Source organism: Pleurodeles waltl, chromosome 6 (genome assembly GCF_031143425.1).
Source record: "Pleurodeles waltl isolate 20211129_DDA chromosome 6, aPleWal1.hap1.20221129, whole genome shotgun sequence".
Classification (NCBI taxonomy): Eukaryota; Metazoa; Chordata; class Amphibia; order Caudata; family Salamandridae; genus Pleurodeles; species Pleurodeles waltl.
In genome coordinates this window covers 299,371,943-299,399,628 of record NC_090445.1, presented here as the reverse complement: position 1 = coordinate 299,399,628, position 27,686 = coordinate 299,371,943, and positions in this window count along the sequence as shown.

Genomic DNA, 27,686 nt, shown 5'->3' with positions numbered 1-27,686 from the left:
CCATGGGTCTCATATAATTGACAACTGAGAGCCAGGAGCTTCCTCCCCACTCCTATTAAACCCTATCAGACAGCACCCTGACCCAGACACCGGAGGACTGTGCTCCCTCAACCAGCAGGATCCCTCAAATACCTGGGGGTCATCACTATGGATGTCAGTCAAAGATGACCAGGGTAAACTGGCAGATAGAGCCAGGATGAATGAACAGGCCCTCACCACAGTGACTCTGGGCCAGACAGAACACTTTTTTACAAGTCCCTGCAACTGCACAAACAGGTGAAACAGCTCCCGGATTGCATGGACGATGCTTAAGGTAGATCCCACAAGAACAATTACCAGATTGTGTGTGTTCCGGAGGGAGTAGAGGGACTTCATCTCACCCAGTCCATCAAGGACCGGCTCCGCACTGTGGTGGCTCCAACAGGAATGTCTGATTTTTTGAGGTGGAGAGAGCACACAGGGATCCTACAAGGAAACCCTTACCAGGGACACCGCTGCATCGCATCCTGGCCAAGATATTCAGTTTTAGAGATCAAGACACTATACTGAGGGCCACATGCGACAAGGCACCTATCATCCTACAGAATGCTAGCATCTCCCTGTTCCCAGATTACACGATCTCAGTTCAGCGCCGACACTCAACTTTCCAAGAGGTTAAGAAACACTTGAACTCAGCTGGTCTCAAATATGCATTTCTATTTTCAGTCAGACTTAAGGTGATCCATGACCAACGCACTTTCTTCTTTGATAAACTCAAGGAAGCGGAGGACTGGTTGAAACAACTCAGTCCGGATTTGAAGCAGCAAAAACAGTCCAAACGTGAGCCTCCCATGGAGCAGTGGGCTCCAAAGAATCAACATCGGGGGATTCCCGTAGGCCTGGCACAGATTCAACTCCCTCACCGCAGCAGGCTTTGGAAAGACAGCAGGAGGTGATCTGTTTGGCAAACTCCCTGCAACTCACAAAGGAACTCTTCATTTCCTGCTTTTCACAGGACAGCGCATCTGACTTGGACTCTGCTGGCAGTATGGTGCTGTTCCCCTCGAACACGCCATAGATGAGGCATAACTTCATGTGTTGAAGGTCATGAGTACTGTATATCAGAGTTAGATGGTGTGGATCATAGAACACATAGGCCCCCATGAGGACCTTGGCGGCAAATGCCGCCTACTACCACATCGACGGCCGCCAACATACCATCGCCGTGGCTACCGACCGTCCATGCCATTATGACCATAGCCGAAATTCCGGCAGAAGGCTGGTGGAATTCCGGCTACGGTCATGGCGGCGGATGACAGTAAGGTGGCGCTTCTGCCAGCAGCAGCACCACGCCAGCAAAATACTGCCGACCGTATCATGTCCCATGATACGGCCTGGCAGTGTTTTGCTGGCAGACGCTGCTGCTGGCAGCAACGCCACGTCCTGTCTCCTGCTGGAGGACCCCTGCAAGCAGGTAATTCTGGTTCTCCGACAGGAGAGGGGGGTAGGGAGTGGAGTATGCATGTGTGGGGGTGTGTGTGTAACTGTGTGTGAATGTGTGCATGTGTGTGTAATGCATGTGTGCATGAGTGGGTGTGTGTGTATGTGCATGTTGTGGCATGTGAGCGCATGTGTGCCTGGATGTATGTTTGTGAGTGTTGCTTCTTGTGTGTATGCATGTATGCATGCGTGGGTGAATGTGAGTATGCATGTGTGTATGGGTGTGTATATATGTGCATGTATGTGTGTATGTGTGAGGGGGTCGGGAGTGGGAGGGTGGGGGAGAACTCTGCGGAGGGGGAAGGGGCAGGGAAGACCCCTATCAGTGCCAGGGAAGGAACTTGGTGCCACTGATAGTGCCTACCACCATGGTTTCAGTGGCGGTACAGTGGTGGGTGGGGTCGAAATACCATGGGCGGCTTAGTGATGGCCGCCGGGCTGGAGACTGAGGTCTCCAGCCTGGCGGTCGTTACCGCCGTGGTGGTCAGTGTGTTGACTTGGCAGTTTGGCTTTGGCCAGAACAGTAACTGCACCGGTGGTGACCAGAGCCCTGTTGGGAATATTTACTCATGTGGGATTCCCTAAGGAAGTTTTGTCTGAAAGGGGCACAAACTTCATGTCTGCGTACATGAAGTCCATGTGGGATGAGTGTGGGGTGACCTATCTGTTTACCACCCCTTATCATCCTTAATCCAATGGACTTGTTGAGAGATTCAACAAGACCCTGAAAGGCATGATTAATGGCCTGACTGAAGCCATGAGGCGCAAGTGGGACGTCCTCTTACCATGACTGTTGCTTGCTTACAGGGAGGTGCCCCAGAAAGGGGTGGGGTTCAGCCTCTTTGAGCTTCTCTATGGTCACCCCGTCAGGGGATCACTGAGCATAGTTAAAGAGGGCTTGGAGAAAGCTCCCAAGACACCTCCCAGGATGTATCAGGTACATGCTGGCCCTCCGCAACCAAACCCATTACTTCTGGAAGCAGGCCAAGAGTAACCTCGAGGCCAGTCAAGAGGTGATGAACGAGTGGTATGACTGGAAGACCACTCTGGTTGAGTTCTCACCTGGAGACAAGGTTTGGTGAGGGCTCTCCAGGACCGCTGGACTGGACATTTGAGATTAAAGAGCATAAAGTAGAGGCCACTTAGCTAGTGGACCTCAAGAGACCTAGGCACCCCCTAAGGGTCCTCCATCACAACAGGCTCAAACCTCACTATGTACACCATCAAACAGAGGTAAAAGTCCCACTCAAAAATTTCTTTAGACAGTCAAATTCAAACTTTATTGCATTGTATTAGCAGTAAATGTTTTTCTTCCAAGTGTTCAAAAGAAAAAGTCATTTCTTATCCTTTGGTAAACGTAACATCCAAAGAAGTGGCACAGAAAAATAAAAATAAAAAATAAAAAATAATAAAAAGCGGCCTTGTTATGCTTCCAATTGTTCAAAAGAAAAGATCACTTCTTGTCCATTAGTAAAAGCGACTTCCAAAGTAATGGCTCGAGAAGAAAAGAGGATAAACAGCCAACACGTGTTTCGCCCCCTCTGGCATTATAAGCCGGGGCTTTCTCAAGGCTGCAAGGCAAACGAAAAACTTATAGAAAATTTTGGTGAAAAGATATAGATGAGAAAATATCTATAGAGTTCACCGAAATGTGGACCATAAAGCAGAAAATTCTGCAAAGAAAGTCACCACTATTTGTGTGATAGATGAAACCAGTACCAAGACGCAGATCATATGTGGATAATTTCAAAACCACTAGGGTAGTTAATAAGACAAGGTAAATTAATCTGATACCTAGATCCCAAAGAGAGAGAGAAAGAGAAAAAAGAGTGAAAGGCAGGAAAAAGAAAGAAGAAAAGAGAAATGAAAAGAAGAAGAAGAAAAGACAGTGCTGAGAACTTTATACCATAGGGCTGGTTAATGAAACACTTTGATAAAAAGCCAAAAGGTATCACAGTGACATACATACATTGATAATATTTCATTTCATACATTTCATTTCATTCATAGCTATATGGCAATTGTTTTAAACATGTAATATTTTAGGTCGTAATATTCATTTGAAGTAGTGATTAAATAAAAGCACCCAAAATAAATTTTTAAGCCATTAAGGCTCGTCTAGAATATTTATGCTATTCAGAAGTCACAGATTACTATTCTACGGACAATAATATAAGTTTGTTTTAAAAAAAGATCCGCTGGGGCAAGGGGGCAAAGTCTCCATATGTAGCAGAGACCACTCTTTGCCTTAAAATTATATTGTAGTCGAAAAAGGCCGGCTCTCATAGTCGAGAGACCAGACAGTAACTGAAACAAATCACGTTAAGCGTCACGCTCGTAAATAAACCAGAAAAGTTATCGATCCGGAAGATCCGACTATTGTCATTAATGACCAATAATAGAGAAAAGGGTAGAGCTCCTCACCTTTAGCTTATGTTAACATCGAGGAAAAACGACCCTCATACTGAGAGGCCATTCAGGAACGGGACGGGCGCGTTAAGCGTCACGTTCCCAATGAGCTTATATCGGTTGCAAACGTCTTAGTGTAGTTCTGTTTCCGGGTAAAAACAGACGACGGACTGTTGGCATTGTGAGCGTTAAGAAAAAGGGGAGGAAAATTGCCACCATTTTTACACGGTACAATATGTCAAAGGAAAGCAAACATTAGGAAATAATTATTATAGACACAAAGGGTATAAATGCATTGTGTCAAGGATTTTTTAAATCAGGCACATCACCTAATATTACAACTGGGATAAAACAAGTGGGGCAACGTTGGGGTAAGGAATATATGTCAAAGCTAGAGCGAAAATCAGACTAGAGAATATATTTCCAGTACTTAAATGAAACTAATAACGGGAAAAGAAGGAATAAAGTAAAAAAGTAAAGAAGTAAAAAAGTAAAAAAAGGGTGGGGGAAATAGTTGAGAAGAGAAAAGAAAACATATCTAGAACAATCTTAAGAAAAGATTTAAAATTCTAGGTGACAAATACCTAACAAAATACAGAAACTGGCTGTTGAAATGTCATGATGAGTAAGTCTGTACACCTATAAGATCAAAAGACACTCTTTTTCTCTACAGTAACCAAAAATGCCATTCATGATCTTTATTGAGACCTGTGTTAACTGTGTCATATTTGATAATGAGGCGACTTTCTTCTTGACGTAGTCGCAATGCCCTATTACCACCTCGTGGAGAGGGTAAAATACGTTGTAAACCACTGAAAGTAAAAGTACGTTGTTGTGAATGACAAGTATTGAAATGTTCAACCAGTGGAGCTTGAGTATTAGATTTTTGTATATTCCGAAAGTGTTCCTGGATTCTAGTTTTTAATGGGCGAATTGTACTGCCAATGTAAGTTAGATTACAGGGACACCAAATGGCATAGATAACATAGGTGCTAGCACAATTAATGAAGTCAAAAATATGATGAGTGTGATTGTTAATGTTAACTGTTATGGATTTGGAACGTCCCAATTTACATACAGAGCATTTACTGCAGGTGAAAAAACCTTTCGGTTTTGAGGGTAAGAACGTGGTGGGAGGTCTTGATTGTAATGAGAGGTCTGAGATCAGTATGCTCCTGGTCACTGATGAGGGCATGGAAGAGGAGAGTGAACCTCTCCCCGACCTCCTCTCTGCCAAAGAAGGTAATGGGTCAGTGGAGGGTGTCATTCTCTCTGACTCCCTGACTCTAAACCAGAGAGGAGACTGCTATGAGCACCGCTACCTTCCAACGGTTGGTTAACAGGGTCCTAGAAAGGCAAGGATGCCTACTGCGCAGCCTACCTAGAAGACAAAGCTGTCTACAGTTCCAGCTGGGAGGAACACCTGCTCCACCTCAAGAAGGTGCTTCAGGCTCTGCAACATGTAGGCCTGACCATCAAGGCTAGTATGTGCCAGATTGGGCAGGGTCCCATGGTGTACTTGGGACACCTAGTAGGTAGTGCCAAGGTGCAGCCACTCCAGGCCAAGATTGAAACTATCAAGGCCTGGCAACCACCTAGAACCCAGACTGAAGTAAGAGCCTTTTAAGCCTTTTTAGGCCTTTTCAGGCCTCACCTGATACTACCGTAGATCTGTCAAGGTCCATGGTACCATTGGGTCACCCTTGACAGAACTCACTTCCAAAAAGCAACCTAGGTTGGTGAATTGGACAGAGGCTTGTCAGAAAGCCTTTGATTCTCTGAAGGAAGCCATGTGCACGGCCCCCATGCTCAAGGCCCCTGACTACTCCTAGGAATTTATTTTGCAGACAGACACTTCAGAGCATGGCATAGGGGCTGTTCTAGCACAGCTAAATGAGGAGGGCTCATACCAACAAGTAGTCTTTATTAGCAGAAGACTATTACCACAGGAACAGAGGTGGAGTGCTATTGAGAGAGAAGCATTTGCTGTGGTCTGGGCACTGAAGAAGCTAAGACCCTACCTGTTTGGGACTCACTTCTGGATTCAGACAGACCACAGGCCCCTCAGATGGCTCATGCAGTTAAGGGGTGAAAATCCTAAACTCTTGAGGTGGTCCATTTCCCTACAGGGGATGTACTTTATAGTGGAGCATTGCCTGGGGATTGATCACACCAGCGCTGATGGTCTCTCCAGATACTTCCACCTTAGTGATGAGAGCTCCCAGGAGGTTGGGTAGCTCTCCCCACTTTCAGCTGGGGTGGACACATGTTAGACCTGGCAGCCTTATGGTGATCATCCCTAACTTTTTGCCTGTCTCCCTCCACTTTTTTGGATACTGTTTTTGCTGGTTTTTAGACTCTGCACCCTTTACCACTGCTAACCAGTGCTAAAGTGCATATGCTCTCTCCCTTTAAACATGGTAACATTGGATCATACCCAATTGGACTATTTAATTTACTTATAAGTCTCTAGAAGTGTGCACTATATGTGCCCAGGGCCTGTAGATTAGATGCTACTAGAGGGCCTGCAGCACTGATTGTGCCACCCACTTAAGTAGACTCCTAACCTTGTCTCAGGCCTGTCATTGCAAGGACTGTGTGTGCAGTTTCACTGCCAAATCGACTTGGCATTTAAAAGTACTTGCCAAGCCTAAAACTCCCCTTTTTCTACATATAAGACACCCCTAAGTTATGCCCTAGGTAACCCATAAAGCAGGGTGCTGTGTAGGCAAAAGGCAGGACATGTACCTATGTAGTTTACATGTCCTGGTAGTGTAAAACTCCTAAATTCGTTTTTACACTGCTGTGAGGTCTGCTTCCTTCATAGGCTAACATTGGGGCTGCTCTCATACATTGTTTGAGTGGTAGATGCTGATCTGAAAGGAGTAGGAAGGTCATATTTAGTATGGCCAGAATGGTGATATAAAATCCTGCTGACTGGTGAAGTTGGATTTAATATTACTATTTTAGAAATGCCACTTTTAGAAAGTGAGCATTAATCTCCACTTAAATCTTTCTGTGCCTTACAATCCACGTCTAACTCGGTTTAGTTGACAGCTCCTTGTGCATTCACTCAGACACACCCCAAACACAGGATACTCAGCCTCACTTGCATACCTCTGCATTTTGAATGGGTCTTCCTGGGCTGGGACGGTGGAGAGCCTGACACTTGCATGTCAAAGGACAGTAGCCTGCCCTCACACAAATGACTCCCACACCCTCTACTGGGACCCTGGCAGACAGGATTGAACTGAAAGGGGACCTGTTGCACTTCCAAGCCACTCTTTGAAGTCTCCCCAACTTCAAAGGCACATTTGGGTATATAAAAAGGGTCTCTGCCCCTTCCAACTCAGACACTTCCTGGAGAAGAAACTTGTAAACAGAACCTGCATCCTGCCAAGAAGAACTGCCTGGCTGCCCAAAGGACCACCTGACTGCTTTCTGTGAAGGACTGCTGCCTTGCTGTTGCCCTGCTGCCTTGCTGCTCTCTGGCTGTGGTGAAGAAGTGCTCTCCAAGGGCTTGGATAGAGCTTGCCTCCTGTTCCCTGAAGTCTCAGGACCAAAAAGACTTAGGCCCTCATTCTGACCCTGGCGGTCGGCGGAGAGACGGCGGTCGGACCGCGAACAGACCGGCGGTATTAAAAATGGCATTCTGACCGCGGCGGTCCCCGCCGCGACCGACCGCTACTTCTCCACTCCGACCGCCGCGGCGGTCATGACCGCGGGGCTGGAGTTTGCGCACTCCGGCCCCGCGGTCGTCCCAAGACCGCCAAGGGTATTATGACCCTGCCTACCGCCGCGGTTTCTTGTGGGCGGGAACCGCCGTGCGAACCATGGCGGTAAGCACTATTGGGGCCAGGGAATTCCTTCCCTGGCACTGATAGGGGTCTCCCCCACCCCCCACTACCCACCCGAGTCCTCCCCCCACACCCTCCACCCCCCTGCCACCCCCCAGAGGTGGTACGAACCCCCTCCCCACCCCCACCCCGACATGTACATACATGTACCCCGACATGCTCACACCCCCAACATGCACATATACGCACCCCCTACACACACATACACAAAGGGGACACATACCCGCACACATACATGCCGACATGCGCACCTGCCGAACAGCACACATTACCCATAGACACAGCAGCACCCCTCTACACACTCACACGCACACCCCCATGCACGCCCACATCACACAACACCCCCCCACCCCCTCCCCTCACGGACGATCAACTTACCTTGTGCGTTGGTCCTCCGGGAGGCGACGGGAGCCATAGGGACGTGACCGCCAACAGAAGACCGCCAACAGAAGACCGCCACACAGAAATGTGGGTCGTAATTCTGTGGGCGGTGTTCTGCTGGCGTGGCGGTGGAGGTTGACCAGTCTCCACTTTCCCGCCGACCGCCAGTGTGGCTGCTGGCGGTTTTCCGGCGGAACGCTCCCAGCGGTCAGAATGCGCACAGCGGCACACCGCCGCGGTCGGCGGTCTTCACCGCGGCGGTAACTCAGCGGTCTTGCGAAAAGACCGCCAAGGTCAGAATGAGGGCCTTAATCTCTTCAAGAAGGACTCCTTTTTCTGTGACATTCGACGCACAGCCTTCCAGAAACGATGCACAGCCTGCACCGCGGTGCAAATTTCACCACACGCCGAACCAGAAAGACGCAGCCCGACTTTGCGACAAGAAGATTAATGCAGCGCCAGCATAGTGACTGGAAATTCGACGCACGGCCCACTGGATCGATGTATAGCCGAGCCGGAACAACGCAGCCTGACTTCCAGAAAGGAATCGACACAGTGCCTGTCGTGTGGTCAAAAATTTGACGCAATGCCCACTGGATCGACGCAGCTCCTGTGACTTAGTCCTGCCAGTGCAGGAAATTCACACACCGTCCCTGGGGCGTCTGGAAACCCCGCTACCCAAAGAGGATCCACGACCGAGAGCCGGAAATTGACACACAGCCGTCCCTGCGTGGAAACCAAACAACGCGTTGCCTTGTCCGGCCTGAGAAATCGATGCACACCCCTTTGTTTCCACGCTTTTCCTCCTCTGCAGCCCTTTGTGAACATTTTTCACGCGAACCACGTACATTGTGCTTGAAAGAGACTATGGCCCTCATTCTGATTCTGGCGGAGGCCGCCCGCCAGAATTCAGCCCTCCATAATACCGCTCCGCGGTCAAAAGACCGCGGAGGGTATTATGAGTTTTTCCCTGGGCTGGCGGGCGGTCTCCAAAAGACCGCCCGCCAGCCCAGGGAAAAACTCCCTTCCCACGAGGATGCCGGCTCGTAATCGAGCCGGCGGAGTGGGAAGGTGCGACGGGTGCTGTTGCACCCGTCGCGTATTTCACTGTCTGCAAGGCAGACAGTGAAATACATTTTGGGGCCCTCTTATGGGGGCCCCGCGACTCCCCCTCCCGCCATCCGGTTCCCGGCGGGAGAACCGCCAGGAACTGGATGGCGGGAGGGGGAGTCGGGAGGATTCCTTGGGGGCAGCGGGAAACCGGCGGGAGACCGCCGGTTTCCCTTCTCTGACCGCGGCTAAGCCGCCGCGGTCAGAATGCCCCGCGGGGCACCGCCGGCCTGTCGGCGGTGCCTCCCCGTCCAGCGGCCCTGGCGGTTACAAACCGCCAGGGTCGTAATGAGGGCCTTTGTTTGCTTTAAAAGGACTTAAAACACTTTGGGCCTGATTCTAACTTTGGAGGACGGTGTTCAACCGTCCCAAAAGTTGCGGATATACCACCTACCATATTACGAGTTCCATAGGATATAATGGACTCGTAATACGGTAGGTGGTATATCCGCCACTTTTGGGACGGTTTAACACCGTCCTCCAAAGTTAGAATCAGGCCCTTTTATATCACATTTCAGTGATACCTCTACATTTACTTATTGCATCTTTGATCGTTTTGACCTGAATTTATCCAGATAAATATTATATATTTTTCTAAACACTGTTTGGTGTATTTTTGTGGTGCTATATGGTGTTATTGAATGATTTATTGTACAAATACTTTACATATTGTCTTCTAGGTTAAGCCTGACTGCTCAGTTTCAAGCTATCAGAGGGTGGGCACAGGATAATTTGGATTGTGTGTGACTTCCCTTGACTAGAGTGAGGGTCCTTGCTTGGACAGGGGGTAACCTGACTACCAACCAAAGAGCCCATTTCTAACAATCGGACAATGAATTTAAATATATGAGTTTCTTGTTTACACTTTTAACCTACTCTTTTCCTGGAGAACATAAAAGTGAAGTGCTGGGGACCAGGGTTGGTGGGGAGGGAATGGGGATGCACTACAGCAAGGATGAATGCACTGTCAAATGTTTTTAATATCATCAGATGGAATGTACAGGGCATGGGATCCATGTATAAGAGGCACAGAGTATTGACCACTTGATGTAGGGCACACATGACATTTCTGTAGGAAACTCACGTTACTTGAGACCCAGAAAATGTGTAATAAATAGCACTGACTGTTGTTTTACATGTCCATTTCCTCATATGCATGTGGCAATGCAATATGACTTTGAGCAGGGGTCCTGTTCAAAGTGCTGGAATCCAAAATTGATACACAGAGGCGCTATGTTTTATTGAGAGGAAACTTTGATGGGTCACAGATAGTGCTGGAATGCATACATGCACCTTATTTGGATCAAGATGTTTATTTAGCCCAACTCTCTTCTGTTGGTCCTGGCCCTTTTTATAGGGTCATCCCCCAAACCTTTGCCTTCCTCCTATTATTTCTGACTCTGGGCACTTTACCACTGCTGCTCTGTGCCAAAGTGTATGTGCTCTCCTTTCTAAACTTGGTATGATTGGCTTACACCTGATTGCCACATTTAGGGGGTCATTCTGACCCCGGCGGTCTTAGACCGCCGGGGCCAGGGTCGGCGGGAGCACCGCTGACAGGCCGGCGGTGCCCCGCAGGGCATTCTGACTGCGGCGGTAAAGCCGCGGTCAGACCGGCAACACTGGCGGTCTCCCGCCAGTGTACCGCCGCCCCTTTGAATCCTCCAAGGCGGCGCAGCTAGCTGCGCCGCCGAGGGGATTCCGACCCCCCCTACCGCCATCCAGTTCCCGGCGGTCCGCCCGCCGGGAACCGGATGGCGGTAGGGGGGGTCGCGGGGCCCCTGGGGGCCCCTGCAGTGCCCATGCCACTGGCATGGGCACTGCATGCCCATGCCACTGGCATGGGCACTGCAGGGGCCCCCGTAAGAGGGCCCCTACGAGTATTTCACTGTCTGCTTGGCAGACAGTGAAATACGCGACGGGTGCAACAGCACCCGTCGCACCTTCCCACTCCGCCGGCTCGATTACGAGCCGGCTTCATCGTGGGAAGGACGGTTTCCCCTGGGCTGGCGGGCGGCCTTTTGGAGGCCGCCCGCCAGCCCAGGGGAAACCTCAAAATACCCACCGCGGTCTTCCGACCGCGGTACGGTATTTTGGCGGGTCACCGCGCGCCCGGCGGGAGTCAGAATGACCCCCTTAATTTACCTGTATGTACCATCTACAGTGGTATCCCTATAACCAGGGTCTTTAATTTAAATGTTACTAGTGGGCCTGCAGCAAAGCTTGCACCACCCACCAAAGTAGCCTTTCAAACATGTCTTTGGCCTGCTAGCACAGGGTCTGCATGCACAGTTTACTGCCACAGGGACCTGGCTCTAAATTTACTTGCCTGGCCTGGGACTCCCCTTTTACTACATGTAAGTAACCCCTAAGGTAGGCCCTAGCTAGCCCTGTAAGTAAAAGGCAGGACATTGCCTGGTTGCGTGGCCTGTCCTGGTAGTGACAAACAGCCTATTGGGATTCTCACTGCTATGAGTGCTGCCTTGCTCATAGGATTGAATTGGATATGCTCTACCTTATGTCTAGGTGGTATTGTCTGATCTATGAAGGATAGCGTAGGCATGTCTAGTATGGCTGTAATGGTAGTAACTGATGTAGGCAGATCTTTTGTCACCATTATAGAAATACCACTTCTAGAAAGTGAGCATTCCTCTGTTCTTATGACTCTAGTGTTTGCAGCTTGACTCCCATCCACATCTGGGGCAGAGCGATAGCTGGGCTTTGTGCATACTTTTCAGACAGGCTGTAGACAGGTAGGGTGGAGGTGTCACAGAGGTGCATCTGTATATTGAATGGTCTTCCTGAGCTGAGAGAAGGAGAGGCAGGGCACACCTGCATTTGTAAAGGATATGCCCTGGCCAAACACAAAGGGCCCATTTACCCCCCACTGATGTCTGGAGCCTGTGTTGGAGGAGAGACAGAACACTCCTAAAACCAGTTAGGACTGGTTGAAGCCCCTTTCTCCTGCTTTTGTGGAGGCTGTGCTAAATGAGTATAAGTACAGGGGGTTTCTCGACACATTTAGAGAGCATTTTTGGAACTGGGACCAGATCTGTACCAGGGAGGCTACTAGACTATACAAAGGACTCATCTGGGCTGCCCTTCTGTTTGTTGCCCTGCTGCCAGGCGTCTGCTAGGTAGCACAAAGGATTCATCAGGATCGCTTTTCTGCTTGTTGCCCTGCTGAACAGTTGCTCCCTCTAGGCTTGGGATGGACTGGCACTGCTGGACTGTTGGTCCTGATCGCTCCTTCCTGCCTGTGGTTGCTGGTCTCCCCGTCCACTGCCACCATTAAGAGGGGCAGCAATGCAGCCGTAATTCTTAATGAACCTCCTGTAATACCCAGTGAGGCCTAAGAAGGCTCTGGCCTGGGTCTGTGTAGTAGGAGGAGCCCAGTCCATAATGGTCTGAATCTTCTCCTGTAGTGGTTCAATCTGTTCTCCACCTACCAGGTGGCCCAGATAAACCACTTTCCTCTGCCCTATCTGGCACTTTGAAGCCTTGATAGTTAGGCCTGCTTTTTGCAGGGCCTCCAAAACTTTCCGTAGGTGGATCAGGTGATCCTCCCAGGTGCAGCTAAATACAGCAATATCATCCAAATATGCTGCACTGAAAGCTTCCAAACCTAGGAGGACTGTGTTCACCAGCCTCTAAAAAGTGGCAGGTCCATTTTTCAAATGAAAGGGCATAACTGTGAATTGATGATGCCCTCCTTTGGTAGAAAATGCATTTTTTGCTTTAGCATCTTCTGACATTTTGATCTGCCAATACCCTGCAGTCAAATCAAAAGTGCTTAGATACTTGGCAGAGGCCAGTGTATCTATTAGCTCATCTGCCCTGGGTATGGGGTGAGCATCAGTTTTGGTTACTGTATTGAGACCCCTATAGACCACACAAAACCTAATTTTTCTCTTTCCTTCTTTGCTATGCGGTTTGGGGACAAGCACCACTGGGCTGGCCCAGGGGCTATCAGAAGGCTCAATCCCTCCAAGGTCTAACATTTTCTGAACTTCTGATTTTATGCAATCTCTGACATGCTCAGGTTGCCCGTAAATTTTACTTTTGACAGGTAAACTGTCCCCAGTGTCAATTGTATGTTCACACCAAGTAATTGTACCAGGTGTGAGTGAGAAGAGTTCAGAGAACTGACCAAGGAGATTTTTGCAGTCTTCCTTCTGCTCAGCAGTGAGGCAGTCTGCAAGAACCACTCCTTCCACTAAGCCATTAGCTTCAGTGTTGTAGAAGACATCAGGGAGAGGGTCACTCTCTTCTTCCTGTCCCTCAACTGTAGCCATGAGCAGGGTTAAGTCAGCCCTGTCATAGTAAGGCTTTAGGCGGTTGACATGAAGCACCCTAAGGGGGCTTCTAGCAGTGCCCAAGCCCACCAGGTAGGTGACCTCACCATTCTTTTCTACAATTATATGGGGTGCCCTCCGTTTGTCCTGGAGTGCTCTTGGGGCCACAGGCTCCAATACCCACACCTTCTGTCCTGGGTGGTACTCTGTCAGGACAGCCTTCTGGTCATGCCATTGCTTTTGGGGCTCTTGGCTGGCCTGAAGGTTTTTGCTGGCATTTTTCATGTACTAAGCCATTCTACTTGTCAGGCCAAGTACATAGTCCACAATGTCTTGCTTTGGAGGTTTTAAGGTTGTTCCCAACCCTCCTTAACAAGAGCAAAGGGACCCCTAACAGGGTGACCAAATAGGAGTTCAAAGGGGCTGTAGCCCACTCCTTTTATGGATACCTCCCTGTAGGTGAAAAGGAGGCATTGCAATAGGGCATCCCATCTCCTTCTGAGTTTTTCAAAGGGTCCCATAATCATGCCTTTGAGAGTTTTATTAAACCTCTCAACCAGTCCATTAGTTTGTGGATGATAAGGGGTGGTGAACTTGTAGGTAGCACCACACTACTTCCACATGGTTTTCAGGTATGCAGACATGAAGTTACTATCTCTGTCTGACACCACTTCCTTAGGGAAACCCACCCTGGAAAAGATTCACAGAAGGGCTTTTGCCATTGCAGGTGCGGTAGTGGTCCTTAAGGGGATAGCTTCTGGATACCTTGTGGCATGGTCCACCACCACAAAGATGAATCTACTGCCAGAAGCTGTTGGAGCGTCAAGGGGGCCAACAATATCAACCCTACCCTTTCAAAGCGCACCCCAACCACTGGCAGTGGGACCAAGAGGGTCTTTGGAGTGCCATTAGTCTTGCCACTGGCTGGCAGGTGACACAGGAGCAACAAAACTTCTTTGTGTCTTCTGACATATGGGGCAGTGAAAATGTGGAAGGAGTCTGTTTTACTCTGACCCAAATGCCCAGCTAAAGGGACGTCATGAGAAAGATTTAGGAGGAATTCCCTGTACCAATCTCCCGGTGGCACCAGGCTTAGGGTCCCTTCCTTCAATATAGAGGAGATTATTCTCCCAGTAAACTCTGTGGCTGTCAGTGACATCACCATTTTGCTGCTTGACAGCTTGCTGTCAGAGACCCTCCAATGTGGGACAGGTTTGCTGTACCACATTCAGCTCTTCCCTGGCAGGTCCCCCTGCACCCAAATGCTCAACTGTATCAGCTTCCAGCTCCTCTGGTGTAGGTTCTGCACAGGGAGAGAATTCCTCTTCTTCAAAAGGGAAATCATCTGTGGAGGGAGGGATAGTGGACAAGGGTTTGCCCTTCCTACCACTAGTTTTGGAGAGCACTTGGTCCATTATTCCAGGATCCAAGTTTCCCTGTCCTCTTTGCTTCTTGGCCTGAGCCCTGGAAAGAGCCCAGGAATGCCCAGCATTGTTGCATGGGCCTCCAACTCCACTTCAGCCCAAGCTGAAGTCTCCAAATCATTGCCTAGCAGACATTCTATAGGTAAATCAGTGGCTACCACAACTTTCTTTGGAACAGTACCCCCCCAGTTGATATTCACAATAGCCATGGGGTGGCTTACAGTGTTGCTATTGGCGTCTGTCACTTGGTACTGGTGACCAAGTAGGTGCTGATCAGGGGCAACCAGTTTGTCTATCACCATTGTGACACTGGCACATATGTCCCTGTAGGCCTCAATGTAGGAGGCTGGCCTGGCTTATAGTGGGTACCTGATGGTACTTACACTTTGTGCCAGGTCCAGTTATCCCTTACTAGTAGATCAGTAGTGTCCTAGCAGCTTTGGATGTTAGAGGTAGCTATAGCAGAGCAGCTTAGGCTGGACTAGGAGACATGCAATGCTCCTACTATACCACTTATATCATATAGCACAATATCATAAGAATCACAATACTCAGAGTTACTAAAAATAAAGGTACTTTATTTTAGTGACGCTGTGTCAGAAATATATCAGAGGATGTACTTCTTTAGAAGGTAAGTAAAATACACAAAATATACACACAAACCAAAATCAGGTAAGTAAACAATTAGAAAAGTAGTGCAAACACTGTAGAGTACAATAGGATGCAATAGGCCTAGGGGCAACACAAATCATATACTAAGAAAGTGGAACGCGAACCACTTAGGGACCCCAGACCTAATGTAGCGTGCAGAGGGTCGCTGGGAGTGTAAGAAAACACTAAGGGTGTCCAAGATACCCCACCCCAAGACCCTGAAAAGTAGGGTTAAAGTTACCCTACTTCCTCAGAAACACACAAAAGTTGTGATAGGAGATTCTGCAAAGACAACAACTGAATGCAAAGCACTGAAGATGGACTCCTGGACCTGGACCTGAGTACCTTTAAGGGAAGGGGACCAAGTCCAAGAGTCACGAAAGTGTCCGGGGGGTGCAGGAGCCCACTAAACCCCGGATGAAGGTGCAAAATGGCTGCCTCCGGGTGGAAGAAGCTGAAGATTCTGCAACAACGGAAGATGCCAGGAACTTTTCCTGTGCACAGAAGATATCCCACTGCATGCTGGAGGAATCAAAGTTGTTTCCATACAGAAAGACCGCAAACAAGCCTTGTTAGCTGCAAAGCTTGCAATTAAAGAAAATGGGTGCTGCCTGGTCCCAGGAAGGACCAGGAGGTCCCCCCTTGGAGGAGGAGACAGAGGGGGTGCCCAGCAGTACAGAGAAGCAGGCAGCACCCATAAAAGCACTTGAACAGGCATGCAAGAAATCTGAGCATGGTGGTTGTCTCAACACTACAAAGGAGGGTCCCACTAAGCTAGTGGTCAACTCAGCGAGTTGAGCAATGCAGGACGGAGTGCTTGGGATCTGGGCTATGCTTTGCTTGAAGGATTCCTTTCAAAAGTGCACAGAAGCCTTAGCAGCTGCAGATCACGCAGTACACAAGATTACTATCTGGCGTGGGGAGGCAAGGACTTACCTCCACCAAATTTGGACAGACGGACCTCTGGACTGTCATGGTCACTTGGATCCAGCTCCTGTGCTCCAGGGACCATGCTCGTCAAATGAGAGGGGACCCAGAGGACTCGTGATGCAGACGTTTGGTTCCTGCGTTAACAGAGGGAAGATTACGTCGACCCACTGGAGATTTCTTCTTGGCTCTGGTGAACTCTTACATTCGTTATCTGAAGAGGAACCCACAGGAGAAACCATAAATAGCCCTCAGAGGAGGATTGGCCACCTAACCAGGTAAGCACCTATCAGGAGGGGTCTCTGATGTCACCTGCTGGCACTGGCCACTCAGAGGCCTCCATTGTGCCCTCACACCTCTCCATTCAGGATGGTAGATGTCTGGGACACACTGGAGGAGCTCTGGGCACCACCCCTGGGGTGGTGATGGACAGGGGAGTGGTCACTTCCCTTTCCTTTGTCCAGTTTCATGCCAGAGCAAGGGCTGGGGGATCCCTGAACCGGTGTAGACTGGTTTATGCAAGGAGGGCACCATCTGTGCCCTTCAAAGCATTCCCAGAGGCCAGGAGAGGCTACTCCTCTCAGGCCCTTAACACCTGTTTCGAAAGGGAGAGGGTGTAACACCCTCTATCAGAGGAAATCCTTTGTTCTGCCTTCCTGGGACTGGGCTGCCCAGACCCCAGGAGGGCAGAAGCCTGTCTGTGGGTTGGCAGCAGCGGTAGCTGCAGTGAAAACCACAGAGAGCTAGTTTGGCAGTACCCGGGGACAATGCTGTAGCCCCAGTGATGCATGGTATTGGCACCCCAATAGCACATTTGGCATGGGGGGCTAATTCCATGATCTTAGACATGTTACATGGCCATATTCGGAGTTACCATTGTGAGGCTACATATAGGTATTGACCCATACGTAGTGCACACGTATAATGGTGTCCCCTCACTCACAAAGTCCAGGGAAATTGCCCTGAACGATGTGGGGTCACCTTGGCTTGTGCCAGGGTGCCCTCACACTTAGTAACTTTGCACCTAACCTTCACTAAGTGAGGGTTAGACGTATAGGTAACTTATAAGTTACTTAAGTGCAGTGTAAAATGGCTCTGAAATAACATGGACGTTATTTCACTCAGGCTGCAGTGGCAGTCCTGTGTAAGAATTGTCTGAGCTCCCTATGGGTGGCAAAAGAAATGCTGCAGCCCATAGGGATCTCCTGGAACCCCAATACCCTGGGTACCTAGGTACCATATACTAGGGAATAATAAGGGTGTTCCAGTGTGCCAATCAGAATTGCTGAAAATGGTCACTAGCATGTAGTGACAATTTTAAAAGCAAAGTGAGCATAAGCACTGAGGTGCTGGTTAACAGAGCCTCAGTGACACAGTTAGTCACTTCACAGGTACACACATTCAGGCCACAAACTATGAGCACTGGGGTCCTGGCTAGCAGGATCCCAGTGAGACAGGCAAAAACAAGCTGACATACATGTCAAAATGGGGGTAACATGCCAGGCAAGATGGTACTTTCCTACACACCCCTCGTATAATAGAGGTGCAGGAGCATTCATGTTTGTGTCTTGGCCCTCAAACTTATGTGTTCACTCTGATCGGTGCATTTCTGGTAATGATGATGTCTTGCCATCTCCAATAACCTCGGTGCAGTGGTGGGGGCCAAAAGGTAAGTGGAGTGGGAGCTTACAAGTATTTAAAATAAGTTGGATATACTTTAAAAGGCAGGGGTTGGCTGCGCTGCAGCAGCAGATCAACTGCAGGAGGCCCACATTGACTATGCTGAGCTTCTGGAGCGCCTCCGTGTGCTTGATTACAAAGCTTACAACCAGAAGACCCATATGGATGTGGATAAATCTGGTGTGGTGCTACTTTGTTTAATGCAGCCTGACACTTCACCTACACCTATTCACTCCATAACGGTACAGACCCGGAGATCGGTTGAAACACAATAAGAAATCAATGAATCCTTTCAGGATTGCTATGCTTGTTTATACACCACCTCACCACCTCAGGACCCTGCTGATATCGTCTCATACTTAGATCAAGTACCTTTTTCCAGAGTGCTGTCAGAGGACAGGGAGGCCCTTGGTGCTGCTATTACAGCAGAGGAAATTGTTTGGTCTATCAGCGAGCTAGCTGGGAACAAAACTCCAGGTTAGGGCGGGCTCCCTATCGAGTTCTACTCCACGTATATGACACCCTTGGTCCTCCAATTGGAAAAATTATATAACTCTTCCATAACAGAAGGTAGAGTACCACCCATGACCAGGGAATCACCAGTGATCTCTCTGTTCAAACATGGGAGGCCCTCCACAGAGCTAATTTCCTGTAGACCATTTTCCCTCCTAACACCGAATACAAAATTCTAAGATACTCGCTTACCAGCTGCTTCCTCTGTTACCATGACTGATACATCAGAGCAGCTTTGTCCCTCTGTGTAATACTTTGAATATCTGTTGTCTCTTTAGTGCACTGAATGTGGTCTGCAATCACCATCCATTTGCTGGTTGTATATTGCTTGATTTTTGTCAGGCCTTCAACACCTTGGATAGGATTTAATTTTAGCAGCACTGGCCTGCTATGGGTTTCCCTTGGCTTATATTTTCTGTGTTAAAAACCTATACACAATGCCCACGACTAGGGCTGTTAGATCCAAAGTGCATATTCGATGTTGTGTGGCAAAAGGCACGGCTGTCCCTTGTCACCACTCCTGCTGTGCTAGGGATCGAACCTTTTGCGCAGCATATCCAGCAAGACTGTGGGTGATATCTACAGCTCATCTGACCCATTCCATATCATTATATGTGGATGATATGATCTTATACCTAAAGGATCTCCGTGGGGATCTAGGAGTCATTGCACAATCGCTTGCCATCTTTGGAAGGCTTTCTAGTCTCCATATAAATGTGGAGAAATTGTGTGCATTCCCCTTTATGGCAGCCTCTGTAGGTCCTGCCCTGTGGTTCAGTAATACAGCTCTACAGGTAACATCTTGCACATTTCATTATTTGGGCACCCATATCTACAGTGAACCACCAGACATACTTGAGGGAAACCTGCTGCAAGCGATAAATTCCCTTAAGGTATGAACAACCTTCTGGATTACTCTACCTTTGTCTGTGGCAGGCCTTCCATCCTTAGAGAAGATTGTAATGTTGCTACGACTTCTGTACTACTCCATCAGTCTTCCAGTGATGATCCAGGCATGGGTATTCAGACTGCTAAATACTATGTTGATGGGGCTTGCCTGGGGACCGGGGCACCGGAGCACCATAAAGTGAGCCTTACCAAATTACAACTTCCGTCAGCTGGTGGGTGCATGGGGGCCCCAGATTTCAAGGCCTAATGTCGAGCGGGACAGCAACAGTGGCTGTCCTACTTGTTGGCTGGACATAACTTGTGGAAGATAGTTTACACCGCAGAACAGGTACGCCAGGGCTACCTTCATAGGTTAATCTGTCCAGGTGTGGCCTCACCACGGTGCAAACCCCTTCTACTCCTAGTGGCCCTTGCTTATTTGAAACTGGCTATCAGATACTCTGCTCCCGTTCTGCAATATGCACAGAATATCCCCCTACGCGGTCTCCACATGCTCTCAAGCACTTAAACAGTGCACCAGTAGCACACGTGCGAGACGGGGAGTTGACAGTGGGTTTGTGTTCCAGCACAGCATATTATTGCCACATGCTGATTTTAAGGTCACAAACAGACTTCCTGAAACCTTATTTCTAACACAAGCCAGCATAATCCGCTGTGTGTGACGGCAATGGGCATCCGAAGGGGCGAAGCAAAAAACAAACAAATTACTGTAGGCATTACATGTGATGGGCAACGGCAGACATTTAGTGCTTTGCCTATATAGTGGGACCAGGGCAGATCTGAGGACCTCAGTTGCTTCCCTCAAACTTAAATGGGAGACAGATTTAATTCTTGAAATCTCGGACTGGGATTGGACCCGAATTATATAATACCACAAAAAAGTCTCCCACAGTGCGAGACTTAAATTTATATAATACTCATCTTTACATAGAGAGTATTTAACGCCACACAGACTTAGGGGGTCATTCTGACCTTGGCGGTAAAAGGCGCCTACCGCCGGTCAGAAATCCTCCATAATCCCGCCGCGGTCGCGGAAACCCGCCACGGTCATTCTGACCCGCAGAAGGCAAACCTCCGAAAATCCGACCGCCACAACAGACCGCCAGACCAGCGGTCGGCGGAAAGGTGGAGGTGACCAAACCTCCACCGCCACGCCAACAGAAATACGCCCATGCCATTACGACCCACGAATCCACGCGGCGGTCATTCAAACGCGGTATTCCATTGGCGGGACACACCGGCGCGGTCAGAATACACACAAACGAACAAAACTCAGCCACATTGGACGATTTGAATCCCACACACCTGATACACATACACACACCACTCCCACACACACAATACAATATAAAACACACACCCACATCACCCACAAACCCCTACGCTTAAAAATTCGTAAAGAAGACAAGAGCGAGACACCAGCATCCAAAACATAACAGCCACAGCCACTCAACACCATCACCCACACACTATCCACACACAAAACAACACACACCACCACACTCAACTCACTTAAATACACATACTCCACCCCACACATCATACACACCACCCCATGGCACCCCAAAGACAACCCCGCTTCACAGACGAAGAACTCAGGGTCATGGTGGAGGAAATCGTTCGGGTAGAGCCCCAGCTGTTCGGCACACAGATACAATACACCAGTATTGCCCGGAGGACGGAGCTATGGCAGAGGATTGTCAACAGGGTGAACGCAGTGGGACAGCACCCCAGAAATCGGGAAGACATCAGGAAGCGATGGAACGACCTACGGGGGAAGGTGCGTTCCATGGTATCCAGGCACAACATCGCCGTGCAGAAGACTGGCGGAGGACCCCCACCTCAACCCCCACAATTCACATCATGGGAGGAGGAAGTCTTGAACATCCTGCATCCTGACGGCCTCGCAGGAGTCGGCGGAGGAATGGATACTGGTAAGTTGAAGCTTCAATACTGCTTCCCCCCCACCTGCATGCCAAATCAGACCCCAACCCTCACCCCCATCCTCGAACCCCACCCTCACCCCCACCCCCATCCTCACCCCCACCCTCACCCCCACCACCATCCTCACCCCCACCACCATCCTCACCCCCACCCCCAGCACACCTATTCCCCGCCAATGTCTCACCATCACAACCCACACATCCCAAAACCTAGGCCTGCATGCGTCCACTAAGCATGGACACCCATCACCAAAGCATGCCCAATGCATATACACATCCCCCCCACAAGCCACCCTCACCAAAGCCCCCACACACGAATGCCAGCACTTGGGGACACGAGAACCCACAGATACACCCATATGCCACACATTGAAACTATAACCATACCTCTATACCCCTGCAGGACCCGACCGTCAACACACCGCGGCGGAGGGGCCAGAATTATCCACACCCCCCACCCAAGAGGCCGTCAGCGATGACAGCAGCTCTGTCGATCTGGACACCGATGACCAGCCCGGACCATCGGGGACCTCTGGACAGTCGGTTCCCCTCACACAGGCACAGGCCACTACAGACCCTAACCCCTCTGGGAACACCAGCACAGCTCCCACCCAGCGGGCCCATGCCTCTGTCTCCAGGGCGCGTCAATCTGCGGTGTGTCTACCACTACAGGGCACCCAGGATAACCCACCACCCCAACAACAACAGGGACCTGGGGGCAGTGGTAGTGGGCACACCGGCCAGGGGGCAGAGGCCCAGGGAAACAGGGCAACTCGGCGGGCAGCTGTGCGACAGGGGGGGGAGGAGAGGCCCAGGGAACCCACTCTCCACAAGGTCCTCACCACCATCATGGGAGCATACAACCGCTCCCAGGAGACGATGGCGACGGTACTGGCCCGGTTCCAGGAGATCCAGGTGCTGCAGGAGGAACACTATCGGGGGTACAGGGAGGACATCAGAGCCATCAACACCACCCTGGTTACCATGGTAGGGCTGCTGCAGGACCTCGTAAACAGCAGGGCGGACACTGAACAACACCCAAGGGCCCCTGCCACTAGCCTGGACCAAGAACAGCCATCCACCTCCGCCGGCGCTAGTGGACAGGAGGCCCCCGCACAGCAGCAGCCCACCAGACCCCCACCTCCTGCAGGAGAAGAACCACCCCGCAAGAGGGCCCTGAGATCTCGCAAGAAGACAGAGTAGGATGTCAAGACCCCGCCAGCAATGGATACCACCTGATGTCATCCCACTGTCCCACATTGTCACCCTGTCCATCCTTGAACTGCCCATGCTCCATCTCTCCACAGGCCTCTGGACAATGCACCTGTGTGACTGTTACTCTGGACTCTGCCATGGACATTCCTTCACCATAGCCCCCACCCACTTGAAACCACCCATCCCATTTTGAGCACTTCAATAAACACCTATTTTGCACCAAAATATCAGGAGTCTGGCTGTGATTTCAATAGATTGTAATTGACATGACAGTGCAAATATGTCCTTGTACATGGTGAAGTCAACAAACAGCTGCCACAAAGCTGTAGTCCATGGGGAAACGAAGCACAGGACTCGTAGTGGGGACCCCAGATCTGAAATAGGGAGGGAAAAGCCAAAACTCAGTCATCATACACTGGGGCAAATAGACAGGCAGCAGAGATGCTGCAGAGTAGTTAACATTTACTAAATTATCTTTGAAATGTTACCTGTGTCCTATTGGAAGTACTGTTCAATGATTCTGTCCCTGTTGTCTGTTTCAGCCCCGTCGTCTTCCTCCTCGTCACTCTCCTCAGGTTCCACCGCTGCCACAACACCACCGTCTCGACCATCCTCCTGCAGGAAAGGCACCTGGCGGCGCAAAGCCAGGTTGTGAAGCATGCAGCAGGCCACGATGATGTGACACACCTTCTTAGGTGAGTACATTAGGGATCCACCGGTCATATGCAGGCACCTAAACCTGGCCTTTAGGAGGCCAAAGGTGCATTCGATCACCCTCCTAGTACGCCCATGGGCCTCATTGTACCGTTCCTCTGCCCTGGTCCGGGGATTCCTTACTGGGGTCAGTAGCCACGACAGGTTGGGGTACCCAGAATCCCCCACTAGCCATACACGGTGTCTCTGTAGCTGTTCCATCACGTAAGGGATGCTGCTATTCCTGAGGATGTAGGCGTCATGCACTGACCCTGGGAATTTGGCATTTACATGCGAGATGTACTGGTCAGCCAAACACACCACCTGGATGTTCATTGAATGGTAATTTTTTCTGTTCCTGTACACCTGCTCCCTGTCTCTTGGGGGAACCAAAGCCACATGGGTCCCATCAATGGCACCAATTACGTTGGGAATATGTCCAAGGGCGTAGAAATCACCCTTCACTGTAGCCAATTCGCCCACCTCAGGGAAAATGATGTAGTTCCTCACGGTTTTCATCAGGGCAGACAACACTCTGGATAACACCTTCGAAAACATGGGCTGAGACATCCCGGAAGCAATTCCCACGGTTGTCTGAAATGACCCACTTGCCAAGAAATGTAGTACTGACATGACCTGCACCAGAGGGGGAATCCCTGTGGGTTGGTGGATGGGGGACATCAGGTCGGGCTCCAGCTGGGCACACAGTTCATGGATAGTGGCACGGTTAAGACGGTAGGTCAGGATAATGTGGCGTTCTTCCATTGTCGACAGGTCCACCAGCGGTCGGTACACGGGAGGATTCATCCGTCTCCTCACCCAACCCAGCGGACGGTGCCTAGGAAGGACAACATGGAGCACACAGTCAAGCAACCCACAGGTACGTACTCACAGCTAGCACAGTATACGATTCTCTATGCAGTGAATGGCGTGTCTGAGTGGCTATGCAAGGCCTAGGCCTGTGTGACGCAGTTGAAATTGAGCCATGTGGGCCCTGGAAATGGCGGCTGCCTGACCTGTGAAGTGTGACAATGGGATGTGAGGTCAATGCGCTGGCGTGGCACACCGCGGCGGGCGGCGGGCGAAGACCGCGGCGCGAAGCCGCATTGGTTAACATTGAAGCCTATGGGTTTCAGGAGCCAATGGCGAAGGGCGCCGGCGGTGGCGGGACGCACCGCTGCGGTACGCACCGCCGCGGACGTGACCGCCATTTTCTATCTACTTATCCACTTGCGACTTGAACTTTCACAGGAGAGGACCTATACTGCAAGTGTTGCTGTGACCTCGGTCTGGAAGGGACAATGGCTGCTGCGACTGGGGAAAGGGCCCCTGCCTTCACTGGAGAGGAGTTGGAGAAACTTGTGGATGGGGTCCTCCCCCAGTATGCGCTACTCTACGGTCCTCCAGACCAACAAGTGAGTTTAATTCAATATAGATTTGGGGCCACTGGCTGGCTTGGGGGCCTGGCGGGGATGGGGGGCATGTTGGGCATGGCGGGGGGCCTGGCGGGGATGGGGGGCATGTTGGGCATGGCGGGGGGCCTGGCGGGGGGCCTGGCGGGGATGGGGGGCATGTTGGGCATGGCGGGGGGCATGGCGGGGGGCCTGGTGGGGATGGGGGGCATGTTGGGCATGGCGGGGGGCATGGCGGGGGGCCTGGCGGGGATGGGGGGCATGTGGGCTCCAAAGAATCAACATCGGGGGATTCCCGTAGGCCTGGCACAGATTCAACTCCCTCACCGCAGCAGGCTTTGGAAAGACAGCAGGAGGTGATCTGTTTGGCAAACTCCCTGCAACTCACAAAGGAACTCTTCATTTCCTGCTTTTCACAGGACAGCGCATCTGACTTGGACTCTGCTGGCAGTATGGTGCTGTTCCCCTCGAACACGCCATAGATGAGGCATAACTTCATGTGTTGAAGGTCATGAGTACTGTATATCAGAGTTAGATGGTGTGGATCATAGAACACATAGGCCCCCATGAGGACCTTGGCGGCAAATGCCGCCTACTACCACATCGACGGCCGCCAACATACCATCGCCGTGGCTACCGACCGTCCATGCCATTATGACCATAGCCGAAATTCCGGCAGAAGGCTGGTGGAATTCCGGCTACGGTCATGGCGGCGGATGACAGTAAGGTGGCGCTTCTGCCAGCAGCAGCACCACGCCAGCAAAATACTGCCGACCGTATCATGTCCCATGATACGGCCTGGCAGTGTTTTGCTGGCAGACGCTGCTGCTGGCAGCAACGCCACGTCCTGTCTCCTGCTGGAGGACCCCTGCAAGCAGGTAATTCTGGTTCTCCGACAGGAGAGGGGGGTAGGGAGTGGAGTATGCATGTGTGGGGGTGTGTGTGTAACTGTGTGTGAATGTGTGCATGTGTGTGTAATGCATGTGTGCATTAGTGGGTGTGTGTGTATGTGCATGTTGTGGCATGTGAGCGCATGTGTGCCTGGATGTATGTTTGTGAGTGTTGCTTCTTGTGTGTATGCATGTATGCATGCGTGGGTGAATGTGAGTATGCATGGCGTGTATGGGTGTGTATATATGTGCATGTATGTGTGTATGTGTGAGGGGGTCGGGAGTGGGAGGGTGGGGGAGAACTCTGCGGAGGGGGAAGGGGCAGGGAAGACCCCTATCAGTGCCAGGGAAGGAACTTGGTGCCACTGATAGTGCCTACCACCATGGTTTCAGTGGCGGTACAGTGGTGGGTGGGGTCGAAATACCATGGGCGGCTTAGTGATGGCCGCCGGGCTGGAGACTGAGGTCTCCAGCCTGGCGGTCGTTACCGCCGTGGTGGTCAGTGTGTTGACTTGGCGGTTTGGCTTTGGCCAGAACAGTAACTGCACCGGTGGTGACCAGAGCCCTGTTGGGAATATTTACTCATGTGGGATTCCCTAAGGAAGTTTTGTCTGAAAGGGGCACAAACTTCATGTCTGCGTACATGAAGTCCATGTGGGATGAGTGTGGGGTGACCTATCTGTTTACCACCCCTTATCATCCTTAATCCAATGGACTTGTTGAGAGATTCAACAAGACCCTGAAAGGCATGATTAATGGCCTGACTGAAGCCATGAGGCGCAAGTGGGACGTCCTCTTACCATGACTGTTGCTTGCTTACAGGGAGGTGCCCCAGAAAGGGGTGGGGTTCAGCCTCTTTGAGCTTCTCTATGGTCACCCCGTCAGGGGATCACTGAGCATAGTTAAAGAGGGCTTGGAGAAAGCTCCCAAGACACCTCCCAGGATGTATCAGGTACATGCTGGCCCTCCGCAACCAAACCCATTACTTCTGGAAGCAGGCCAAGAGTAACCTCGAGGCCAGTCAAGAGGTGATGAACGAGTGGTATGACTGGAAGACCACTCTGGTTGAGTTCTCACCTGGAGACAAGGTTTGGTGAGGGCTCTCCAGGACCGCTGGACTGGACATTTGAGATTAAAGAGCATAAAGTAGAGGCCACTTAGCTAGTGGACCTCAAGAGACCTAGGCACCCCCTAAGGGTCCTCCATCACAACAGGCTCAAACCTCACTATGTACACCATCAAACAGAGGTAAAAGTCCCAATCAAAAATTTCTTTAGACAGTCAAATTCAAACTTTATTGCATTGTATTAGCAGTAAATGTTTTTCTTCCAAGTGTTCAAAAGAAAAAGTCATTTCTTATCCTTTGGTAAACGTAACATCCAAAGAAGTGGCACAGAAAAATAAAAATAAAAAATAAAAAATAATAAAAAGCGGCCTTGTTATGCTTCCAATTGTTCAAAAGAAAAGATCACTTCTTGTCCATTAGTAAAAGCGACTTCCAAAGTAATGGCTCGAGAAGAAAAGAGGATAAACAGCCAACACGTGTTTCGCCCCCTCTGGCATTATAAGCCGGGGCTTTCTCAAGGCTGCAAGGCAAACGAAAAACTTATAGAAAATTTTGGTGAAAAGATATAGATGAGAAAATATCTATAGAGTTCACCGAAATGTGGACCATAAAGCAGAAAATTCTGCAAAGAAAGTCACCACTATTTGTGTGATAGATGAAACCAGTACCAAGACGCAGATCATATGTGGATAATTTCAAAACCACTAGGGTAGTTAATAAGACAAGGTAAATTAATCTGATACCTAGATCCCAAAGAGAGAGAGAAAGAGAAAAAAGAGTGAAAGGCAGGAAAAAGAAAGAAGAAAAGAGAAATGAAAAGAAGAAGAAGAAA